Below are 12,595 nucleotides of genomic sequence, written 5' to 3' on the forward strand. Positions count from 1 at the left end.
GGTTGCCTTCTAGAGGTAATGGAAAGTGATGAGCATCTCTAGGAGGTGTTTCATTACACCAGAGTAGAAGTATCAGGATACTGAACTGCTTCCCTGGCTGGAATCACCTCCCTCTCCATGGGCTATAGAAGAATTTGGACTCTACAGGAGAGCTGGCCACACAATTTTTAGATGACTACAGCTAGATGAGAGGAAGACAGAGGACAGTGCCCCTGGGAACTGCTTCACTGGTTTACTCAGTACTGAACACACAGACATGACGGTCACCTAGCAAATCATGAAACAAAAATGTAGGTATCTACCTGTGGGTGTTTACCTCTGTCCTAGGTGCTTAATTGCCAACTGTGGTCCACGGAGATCTTGACAGCAGAGCCTAGAAAGTGGTGCAGCTCCTTCTACCATGGACACTTAGTGAATGATCATCTGAATCGCTCTAGTCTTCATCAGCTGGACTGACAAGAGTTTCATTCATTGTCATACGAGCTGAGACAGCTAGCACATATGTAGACACCAGAATTTAATGTGAGCTGAATCTCACCCTGCACATATACAACAGCAATACAAAGGAATAGGAAGTAAAATAGGATCTGAAATAAAATCAAATCTACCAGAAGCTTAAGAATCCTTTTATTAGGTACTATGTTACTTTCCAAACCTGGAACTTTATTAACAAATTGGTATTAGTATACTTAAGGAAAATACTGTCAGGAAATTTGTTTGTAGGGATATCATGTTGTAACATCTCATCCAGGAAATGGAATCAACAAAAAAGGGTCACGCTGCCCTTTCCCTAGCATGAGTTCAATCTATAGGATAATTTCTACAGCAATTCTAGAAAAGAATTTACTTTCCAAACCATCAGTGCCATATTCTGCCAAACCAGGGAGTGTTTTTTCTACTTTCTTTCTTTCTGACTCTTCTTGTAGTTTTCTATGGCTTATTTTATGAGCTCAGGTGAAAGTTCAGCCTGAGAAAACACAGCTTTGCTGAAGATGGCAGTAACTTTAAAGGTATACAACAGAGTCTCCTGCAGTGAAAGAATCATCTCTGTCTGTAACTGTCAATCAGGTCCCTTTGTATTCATATCATTTGTGAAAAGAGAGAAAAGTTTCTAGATGTGGGCATTATAAAAGCATCTATCTTTCAGCCATTTTTTCCCCTTGTTTCATATCTAGTGGCTATCATGTAATGACAGACAACAGTTTTTCCCGATCAGGATAATTCTATACCATGTCAGATTTATTTCTATTACATTGCTATACCATAAATAAGGCACCAGATTGTATTGCTTGCCCTGGAATGACATAGCATTACTAAATTACAAATGATTGCTCCTCCCAAGAAACGTAAGGTAATATATGTTATTTCCAGCTGGAAAAGTCACTGTGGATTCATATAGCTGTTTTCACAGTGGGAAAATAATAACAAAATAGCATGAAATAATGAGATCAAATGCATGTAATCCATACCAGCAGGCAAAGCCTACCCATTTTCTAGCAGTCGGTTCACTGGAAACTATTCATTGACATTTCAGTCTTTTGAAAGTGTAGATCTCTTCTGTGTAGTTTGGGTCTAAGACAAGTTATGTACCAATTTCTTTTTGTCACTGAAAGCATCTTCACAAACATGAAAAAAACAGAATGCTACATATTGTAGGAAAATGTGTTTTTAAGCCAGAGCATCTTCAAGTACCAATTATCACCAGTAAACTGTTTGACGTAGATAGCAGTAGGGGAAGCAAGCCCTTGCGGACTGAAGCTAATCCTTTTGTGTCTGCATTCCTTTGCCTCACTGGAGTACGTGTTGCACGTAGAAAACAGAAGCCTAACTAGAATAGTTCAGATAAATCTGCTTTCAGACACCTCATGCTGCCAATGTTGGTAGCAGAGAGTAGTTAGTATAATTTGCTTGCAAGGGGACAAAGCTTTCTGTACCATTGACTGAGTCAGAGGCTGTAACTCTTAGTGGAGAAAATGGTGCATCTGGGGTGGTCCTGTGAGGGCTGGTTTGAATATGGTTCACAATGGATTACTTTGACACAGAGGAAAAACAAGTCAGGACTGCCATCCTGCAAGGAGAACTGCCCAGAAGAACCACCAACCTTCAGGAGGTTTCACTTCACTCTCTACAGGAACAGGGCTTAAATCTTCAGACAAAAGCTAGTGTTTTCAGGAAAGGACTCAGCAAGAGCCAAGAGCTTCTTTAATGTTACATAGTCCTTTTTATCCAAGTGAAAAAGTTAACTTTTGCAGTGCATGCAGCTCATTTCCTAGAACATAGTTAGCTTGCAAAGTGTTTCATGCACAATGTGGTTGATAATTAAAGGGTTTGGTGCCTTCATAGCTGAACTTTTAATGGCGATGCAGATCAGCTGACATTTGGCCATGCACAGCGGACATTTCCTGGAATCTTTTCTGAAATCAAACCTTCTGCAACCTGTACTCCTCCTCCTAAGTCATTTGCCTTGCAATTATCTGAAATCACTAACACTGATCTTTGGTGACCTTAGGGAAACTGTGCAACACCCAAGGGCTTCCCCAAGCTTTCTGTGGAAGGATGGGAAGGTAGGGTATGGATGCCAAATGGACACCTGTCTAACAGACTGTGGGCCTACTCTGTCTATTGTTGAGGATTATTACAGATTTTATGGGTAGGCCCTTGTGTGCCTGGAACTATTCACTGTTTTCAAATATTCATGCCTCTGTACTTCCACGGACAAGTCTGGAACAGTGACTAAGTTCTTAGCAGTATGGTCCAGGAAAAAAGAACAGACTAATAAAGACCAGAATCTTTCCCTAGATGCAGTATGTCTGTGGTTGTACAATGCACAGAGGTAGCCACATACTGCTCTGGCCATGCAACATCTCTCAGAACTGAACCATCTTTGTAATCCTGCATTATTGTTCTAATTAAAAGCTCAGGAAAGTATTATCAATAAAGGAAGTCCTTTATGATCTATGTTTTATGGCTATGTAGAAACAATTTGTCTTCACCACAGTATTTAAATATTTAACACATCAACTGATGATTCACTCTATTTTAATGGTATTAATGATGAATTGTGTTACTAGGAATATATTTCCAAGAAATAATATAAAAATTGAAGAAACTATGTTGCTGATACCTTTCATCTATGTGAAATACATGTTTATTTTTCTAGAAAAGTCAATGTATTATGCAAAAAATATAAATATTGGTTAGTTATTGTTATATTTTGTTGTCTCTAAATGCAGAACTTTCAGCAACACAAATACTTCAGCATAGTAGAGATGTCATTGCAATGCAGGTTTAAAGGTATTGGGGAGAAAAATATCTTTTTCCTGTTATAACTTAAAGACTATTATGAGAAAAAAGCACCTTGGTAGAAGGGACCTTGAATTTTCTGATCTTTCGTGACTTTTTCTGAGGGAGTTAAAGTCAGAAACATCTGTTAGAATATTATTAAACACAGCTTGACAGTAATCTTAGATTAATTAACAAAATATCCACCACTGCAAGTGAAAAGAGGATCCCAACCTCAACAGAAAACCTGGGGATTTTTTTTAATTTTGGAATCAGGTGAAACTGTGCTAAAAGACAAGACTACTTTTAATCATAGCTATTGAAAGAAAATGTCATTGGCAAGAGGGTGAATGTGCAAGTAAGATTTTGTTTTGAGGGAGGTATTTGCTAATAAAAAAGCTTTTTGTGGTATGATTTCAAGATTGTTACATCATAAAATCAACACTTTGTACTGAAAGACTCTTCAACTACCTTGTGTAGAGTTTTCTGGTCATAAATCAGTGCATACACACACCAGTGTTGAAGCTCTTCTGCAGGGGAGCGATCCAGCAATAGGAGCCGTGATCGAGAATTATACACACTAACTGGAAGCTAATGTCCAGGAGCACTGGATGCTGATCATAAAGAAATATATTTTCACAGGAAGATCTGTGCTAAGTAATGCGAGGTGAACAATGGCTGTATGTTAAAAAATTAGGTATTCAACTCAAGGAAGCAGACTGTGACAAGGACAGTTCCCCCATCTGACTTTGATATTTTCACGCTAAATGGTTTCCTCCCATTTGAAATCAATGGGAAGAATTCCAGGCCACTTTTTCCCCACAGTGTATTTATCTAGCATTCTTTACAGGCAAGGATTTTTATTTTGGTGGTTAACATCTTCCGGATGATTATGCTGGATTATATGTAAAAGTGATTTGTTCAAACAGGAATAGATACATGTCCAGCCATGTAACCATTCTTAGTAGAGTGAGGGGGACAGGTAAGACTGTCGCTAACTCAGGCACTAATCACTACTTCCTAAAGATAGGTGAGGTACCTTGCTGACCTTGGGTAGCCTGAAAAATTAGAAGATTCCAGTATTTTCAGTATCCTCATTTTAAGGGCTTACTTTACCTGGCTATTTGCCTAGGTAAAACTAGTAAATATTGTAAGGGAGTATTTCTTATTCCAGTCCCTCGTAGTGGTGCCTACGTAACTGTGAAGCCAGCAGCATTGGCCTTCAGCGCTCAGGCTAAGGGGACATCTTCGGTTTCCATGGATACTGAATCTCAGCACGATGAGCCAAAGCCGCAGGGCTGGAGACAGATAACATGGCAAGCTCACAGAGCATCCTGCACCTTTCGTCGTCCTGCAGCTGGGGGTTGTGTCCTGTTTGTGCACAGTCCCGTCTCTAAAGCAAAGCGACGTATGCCAGACACTCCTGAGACCATGCTGGGTTTACCTAAGCGCATGTTCTCTGAAGACACAGGGTAATGTAGTGTTGTTTACCCTCAGTGTTGCTTTTCCTAATTAGTATGTACCTCACTGAAAAACATTAACATTTATGTACTGAATCTAGGGATAAACTTCATAATAATTCACGTATTAAATCCAAAGGTCATCACAAGACTTCAGTGAGGACATCACTTGAAATGAAAGACTGTTTAAGATTCCCTATTTTCTTTGCCATAATTATCCATCTTTAATTCATGAACTTGTTTTACTAAAATGGCTGAATTTCTTGAATTAGTGTTTTAAATTCAGTAGTCTATGTGTCTCTCAAACTTTCTCTCTTCATTTTAACTAATACACAAGAGTCTGAAGGATTTAAAACTGTAACACTTGAAAGAATATCTACATTAAGTATTTTAAAAGTAACTTTTCCTGATTGTGAATGTGGAAATCCAAAGTTCTACAATAAATAGTGTTCATTTAAAATATTTTGATTTTTAATGGCTAGTCAGTTCACTCAGCATGGCCATTTTACAGTAAAGGAAGTCTAAACACTGTCAATGTCAACCCGGATTTGTGGCATACAGAAAAGTTACCAGGACTGTGCAAGTGTGATTAGCTGAGAAAGGTAAAAGCTCTGAAGCATGTAATTAATTGGAATAAAAAAGTATATACATATATACATATATGTATGTATGTATGTATGTAGACTCGTAGGAAACTAAAGCTGGAGAGATGACATGGTTTGGCTTATGGGACAGAGGCAGAATGAGACCTTCCATGAAAAAGGTATTACCCATCTCAAAAGTCTTCAGTGATGGAGATTCTACATCATCTGTGTCTAGCCACTTCCAGTCTTTCAACACACTTATCATTAGAAGTTATTTATATGCTAACTTCCATGCAGCAAACCTGCTTAAGAATAAACTCCACTCCACTTTAATAGCACCAACACTACGAACTATTTTTATGAGTCACTAGAGTGAGCTCATGAAAACAAATCTGACTTCCAAACAATAATCATTTCTCTTGTTTTTTCTCAATGTGTGCTGTTTTGCTTTTTGCTTGTTTAAAAAAAACTTCACAAATGTTGTTTAAAAGAACAATTTGCACTGGAATACCTGGGCTTAAATGATGGAATTTCTAGAATAGGCAGCTGAAAAACTTGCTGAATGGAAGATGATAAAGGGAATATCTGATAGTATAATGTTAGGATACAAAGAATGCCAGGATAAATTGCACCATTGAAAGAGTTAGAGGTTGCAGAAAAATTCAAGTCAAATAAGGTGAAGTATATCCAAAGGTACCAGTAAATCTCTGCTCAAAAGTATTTTGTCTCAGTAGGAAGAGTATATTATCTATGCTACCAATCACCCAACCAAAGCCATGACAATGAGCATGGTTACAAAATGCTAAGGGAAATCAGATTATGATGGCATAAAAGAAATCTTAAATTAAGCCACAAGAAACCAACAATGCTTTTAGACATCATGAGTGATGAGGCTTTGAAGTAGCTGGTCAGAAAGTCTACAAAAGGAGAAGCATATTTAGATTGAGTCCCAAGCAGTACACAGGGTCTGGTTTAAGATATAGCAACTGAAGACTAGACCTACTTTATAACAATGACCCAGTACTCAGATTCACCGTCTTTGTAGAAAGTCAAAACCAAAAGAATCTGTCACGGACAGGTGTTAAAAAAAGGAATCTGAATAAAAATGAGAGTGTTTCTTGAAAGAAAATTACATAGAACAGTGAGTGAGGAGAAGAAAAACCCTTATAGAAAGCATGAAGAATGTTTAATGAAACCCTAATAGTGATTCAGAGCTTATATAGTCTTAGAGTTAGAACTTCATATGGAGCAGACACATGCAAAAGGTGTAAAGTACAGCTAAACAGTTTTGCACAGAAAATAGCCGTTGCACTTTGAGGTGACTTTCATAACTAAACTAGCAGAAATGGGACCTGTAATTTTCCAGAAGTTCAACCTCTATTTAAACATAATGCAATTGTTGCTTTGCAAATTCAGAATCACTGCCCTTACAGGTTACAATGACTATTTTTTTTACAAATGACCATTACCTTTCAAGGCGATTATTTCAAAATGCAACATTACAAGAAGGTATCTCATGAGTATAACAGATACCAAAAGTTCTATAACATATTAGAAACATAACAGAATTGTTCCAGTGGGAATGACAGCTCTAAATTTAATTTTGTTTTCACAGTTTTCTGTCTTTTAGATGTAAACAAGGAGGCAAATGTGCACACATAGGCACACACATTTTTCCTTATATTTCCTCCCACCGCATTTCCAAGGAAACCTAATGGAAACTGCATTTGGGTAAGGCTAATCAAAATAGCCATTGCCTTGACATTTTATTTGCACATACTGGATAATTTATTCAATTAGTTATAGAATGGCATATCTATTTTTAATTTAGCTTGTTCTAAGCATCTAGTAAGTAATATCAGCAGCCCACTAACCCAAGAAAGCATTATGACTGTTTGTTTGAATAAGATTCAAGGGTCAATAAAAATATAGTCATAGAACTGCTTGAAAAAAAGCATGCAGTTAATTACAGTACTACGAAGAAGAAAAAGACTGCAGAATGAGTACCTGCTAAATTAGGACTCTCATTTCACATATATCCTGAAGGATCCTTATACATCTGAACAAGAGTACTTCAGTCTAAATGAGCTGACATTTATTGACAAGGACCCTGCTTTAATAAGAGCTCCCTTCCTATCTCCACATCTAGCCTTTGCTTATCTGTTTTCCTTACATCCATCCTGTCTCCTTCTGTAGCTTCACAGCATATGATAAAAGCTCTTTTGCCTGTTACTATTTAGCATCATTATCTGACTTTACAGTCTGATTTCTGATAGCTAAAACAAACAGACACAATCCTCATAAAAAAAGACAGGAGGGACAAATTTATACTAAGAAAAAATTGAGTAAATTGGATAAAAACAAATTGGGTAAAAATAAGCTGGGCTTTGCTGTTGGGAAGGACTCTGGCTGCTCACATCTCAGTGTCAGAAGTAAAACCACTCACAGAGACAGATTCTCATCCCTGCTCTCATTTCTAAATACTTCTGTGACACCAAGATCTAAGGCTGTAGGCCCTAGAGCATGCTAGAGCAATCCTGGTCAACCATCACTCTCCCAAACTGTTCCCAGGCATATCTGGGAGCTTGCATGGGTAAGAACCCCTCTTAACAGCAGTTTGGATGCAGCCAGAGATGGACTGTAGGCAGAACACAGGCCAAAAAAATGAGGACATGCCAGTCATGGTACTGGGGTGGAGAGACAGGGATCCCATCTGTGGACTGACATAGAACTTGAGCACCAAGAAATGAGCTTTATTCAGCATAGCTAGTCTAGTCTGTGTGTCAAGTGATAGAAAACACTGTACAGTTAATATAATGCAAAAAAAAAAAAGTATGGCCTCAAATTATGAGATCAGGTTAAAAGTAATGAAATTTAAAGAAAAACACTAAAATATTTTGTTTTGTTTTTTTTTTCTCTCAGCTTCTGATTTCTCAGTTGTAGACTTCCTGCAGATTTTTTCTGTACTCATAAGAGATAGAAATTCATTTGACAAATGCAAGCTGAGACTCTTACATAATTACAGGTCTCCAAACAATATGCATACAGGAGCTGGCAATGCTACACTGCATAATCAGTTTTAAGACAGAGCAGCAGAACAAGCAGAGAATCTCATTACCCTGCTGTATAAATCCATGGATCAGCCACATCCTGAACTGCAGTTCTGGTCCTCCAATCTCAAAAAAAGACTGAGTGTAACTGGGAAAAATTCAGAGCAGAGTGAAAAGGATGTTCAAAAACATGCAACAATTTTCAAAAATATGGAACAGTTTTCATAGGAGGAGGAGCAATAAAGTAAGTTCTAGTTTAATAAAGAGAGAAATTGGGGAGAGGGGGAGTGGGGAGAGGTGGTACATTTTTACAAAATGGCACAGAGTGGTGCATTGGGAATCACAGAATCACAGAATCACTGAGGTTGGAAGGGACCTCTGGAGATCATCTAGTCCAACCTCCCTGCTCAAGCAGGGTCACCTAGAGCACATTGCACAGGATTGCATCCAGGCGCGTTTTGAATATCTCCAGAGAAGGAGACTCCACCACCTCTCGGGGCAACCTGTTCCAGTGCTCTGTCACCCTCACAGTGAAAAAGTATTTCCTCATGTTCASATGGAAGTGTCTGTGTTTCAGTTTGTGCCCGTTGCCTCGCGTCCTGTCACTGGGCACCACTGAAAAGAGTCTGGTCCCATCCTCTCGACACCCTCCCTTCAGATACTTGTACACGTTAATAGGATCTCCTCTCAGCCTTCTCTTCTCCAGGCTAAACAGGCCCAGCTCTCTCAGCCTTTCCTCATGAGAGAGATGCTCCAGTCCCCTAATCATCTTTGTAGCCCTCTGCTGGACTTGCTCCAGTAGTGCCACATCCCTCTTGTACTGGGGAGCCCAGCACTGGACACAGTACTCCAGATGTGGCCTCAGCAGGGCTGAGTAGAGGGGGAGAATAACCTCCCTCGACCTGCTGGCAACACTCTTCCTGATGCACCCCAGGATACCATTGGCCTTCTTGACCACAAGGGCACATTGCTGCCTCATGCTTACCTTGGTGTCCACCAGCACTCCCAGGTCCTTCTCTTCAGAGCTGCTTTCCAGCAGGTCAGCCCCCAACCTGTACTGATGCATGGAGTTATTCCTCCCCAGGTGCAGGACCCTGCACTTGCCTTTGTTGAACTTCATGAGGTTCCTCTCCGCCCACCTCTCCCGCCTGGCCAGGTCTCTCTGAATGGCAGCACAGCCCTCTGGGGTATCAGCCACTCCTCCCAGTTTTGTATCGTCAGCAAACTTGCTGAGGGTGCACTCTGTCCCTTCATCCACGTCATTGATGAAGAAGTCGAACAAGACTGGACCCAGTACTGACCACTGGGGGACACCGCTAGCTACAGGCCTTCAACTAGACTCTGCGCCACTGATCACAACTCTCTGAGCTCTGCCATTCAGCCAGTCCTCAAGCCACCTCACTGTCCACTCATCTAGCCCACACTTCCTGAGCTTGTCTATGAGGATGTTATGGGAGACAGTGTCAAAAGCCTTGCTGAAGTCTAGGTAGACAACATCCACTGCTCTCCCCTCACCTACCCAGCCAGTTGTTCCTTCATAGAAGGCTATCAGATTGGTTAAGCATGATTTCCCCTTGGTGAAGCCATGCTGACTACTCCTGATCACCTTCTTGTCCTCCACATGCTTGGAGAAGGCCTCCAGGATGAGCTGCTCCATCACCTTTCCAGGGATGGAGGTGAGGCTGACTGGCCTGTAGTTGCCTGAGTCCTCCTTCTTGCCCTTTTTGAAGACTGGGGTGACATTGGCTTTCTTCCAGTCTTGAGGCACTTCTTCTGTTCTCCATGACCTTTCAAAGATGATGGAGAGTGGCTTAGCAATAATGTCCACCAGCTCCCTCAGCACTCGTGGGTGCATCCCATCAGGTCCCATGGATTTGTGGGTGTCAAGTTTGCTTAAATGATCTCTAACCCGACCCTCCTCGACCAAGGGAAAGTCTTCCTTTCTCCAGACTTTCTCTCTTGCCTCCAGGGTCTGGGGTTCCTGAGGGCTGGCCTGAGCAGTAAGGACTGAAGCAAAGAAGGCATTCAGTAACTCTGCCTTCTCTGCATCCTTCGTCACCAGGGCACCCACCCCATTCAGCAAAGGGCCCACATTTTCCCTAGTCTTCCTCTTGCTACTGATGTATTTGAAGAAGCTCTTCTTGTTGTCCTTGACATCTCTCGCCAGATTTAATTCCAGACGGGCCTTAGCCTTCCTCGTCACATCCCTGCATACTCTGACAATGTTCCTATATTCCTCCCAAGTGGCCTGTCCCCCTTTCCACTTTCTGTAGACTTCCTTCTTCTGGTTGAGTTTTGCCAGGAGCTCCTTGCTCATCCACACAGGTCTCCTGCCCCCTTTGCTTGACTTCTTACTCATAGGGATGCACCGATCTTGGAGGAAGTGATCCTTGAATATTGACCAGCTCTCTTGAACCCCCCTTCCTTCTAGGGCCCTAACCCATGGGATTCCTCCAAGTAGGTCCCTGAAGAGGCCAAAGTTTGCTCTCCTGAACTCCAGGGTTGCGATCCTACTTGGTGCCCTGCCTCCTCCTCGCAGGATCCTGAACTCCACCATCTCATGGTCACTGCAGCCAAGGCTGCCTTCGACCTTCACATCTTCCACCAGTCCTTCTTTGTTAGTACGAGGTCCAGCAGCACACCTTTCCTTGTTGGCTGCTCCACCACCTGTGTCAAAAAGTGATCACCAATGCTCTGCAGGAACCTCCGGGACTGTTTGTGCCTAGCTGTGTCATCTTTCCAGCAGATATCAGGGTGATTGAAGTCCCCCATGAGAACCAGGGCCTGGGATCGTGAGGCTACTTCCAGCTGTCTGTAGAAGGCCGCATCGACTTCCTCTTCCTGATCAGGTGGCCTGTAGTAAACACCCACAACAGTGTCACCTATGCTAGCCTGCCCTTTGATCCTTACCCATAAATTCTCGACTCGCTCTTCATCCACCCCTAGGCACAGCTCAATACATTCCAGTTGCTCTCTCACATAAAGAGCAACTCCACCACCTCGCTTTCCTGGCCTGTCTTTCCTAAAAAGCACGTAGCCATCCATGRCAGCACTCCAGTCATGCGAGCTATCCCACCATGTCTCTGTAATGGCAATGCGATCATGGCCCTGCGACCGCACACAGATCTCTAGTTCTTCCTGTTTGTTCCCCAAGCTGCGTGCATTGGTGTACAGGCATTTCAGGGAGGTGATCRAGCATGCAGGTTTCCCAGGAGGGGTAAAAGAGGATCCTCCATAGCCACATCCCATGCGCACTTCCCTGGCTGCATTCACCTGCTGGAGGCATCCCGACTTGAGCTGTCTTTTGCCAACTACCCTGGCACTATAACTCTCCCCTTCCCCCATCTTTCCTAGTTTAAAGCCCTCCTTACCAGGTTGGCCAACCTGTTGGCAGACCCGCGTGCCCTGCTTAGTGAGGTGGGTCCCATCTCTTGCCATCAGTTGTCGATCTTCAAACAGGGTCCCATGGTCATAGAAACCAAAACCCTGTTGCCAACACCAGTGGCGCAGCCAGTTGTTAACTTGGAAAGTCCATCTCCTCCTCCTCTCATCCATCCCCCTCACTGGCAGGACTGAGGAGAAGATGACCTGGGCTCCCCAGAGCTCTGAAATCCTGCTTGATCCGATTTGCCCTTAGTATCATTAGTGCCCACATGGAAGAGCAGCAGTGGGTAGTAGTCCGAAGCGCGGACAAGCCTTAGCAGTCTTTCCATGGCATCTCCTATTTGAGCCCCTGGCAGGCAACAAACCTCTCTAGACAAGAGGTCAGGTTGGCAGACAGGGTGCCTCTGTCCCCTGCAGCAGGGAGTCCCCCACAACAATCACTCACCGCTTCTTCCGGGTGGTCTCACAAGGCACAGGGTCTGTTGTCCCAGTAGCTTCCCTTGCAAAATGAACCTGGCAGCGGTGGGATTCGAACCCACGCCTCCAAAGAGACTGGAGCCTTAATCCAGCGCCTTAGACCGCTCGGCCACACTACCTTGGCCAAGGCAGCAGATGCATTTTGTGGGAAGAATTAAAACAAATCAATTTGTACACATCGATATCTGTATGGTTGTAGAGTTACAGAATTATGGCAATGTAAAATATAGCTGACCTAAAAATTGAGAGTTGTCTCAAAATATGTAAAGTCCAGCTGGGAGCGATTAGGTAGATAAACTGGTGCTTATCAGTGAACCCTATTCCAGCATTTCCTCCATCACTTTATAGAAGCACCATT

The 12,595-nt window shown here is 42.2% G+C and overlaps 1 non-coding gene across 1 annotated transcript; it reads right to left on the reverse strand.

The window, feature by feature from the left end:
* Window positions 1-12,274: 12,274 nt before the first annotated feature.
* On the reverse strand, window positions 12,275-12,356 carry TRNAL-AAG. The gene has a single exon. It is a non-coding gene; the product is annotated as a tRNA-Leu (tRNA).
* Between the last annotated feature and the right edge of the window lie 239 nt (window positions 12,357-12,595).

This window comes from Apteryx rowi, unplaced genomic scaffold (assembly GCF_003343035.1).
Source record: "Apteryx rowi isolate R43461 unplaced genomic scaffold, aptRow1 scaffold_184, whole genome shotgun sequence".
NCBI classification, from domain to species: Eukaryota; Metazoa; Chordata; class Aves; order Apterygiformes; family Apterygidae; genus Apteryx; species Apteryx rowi.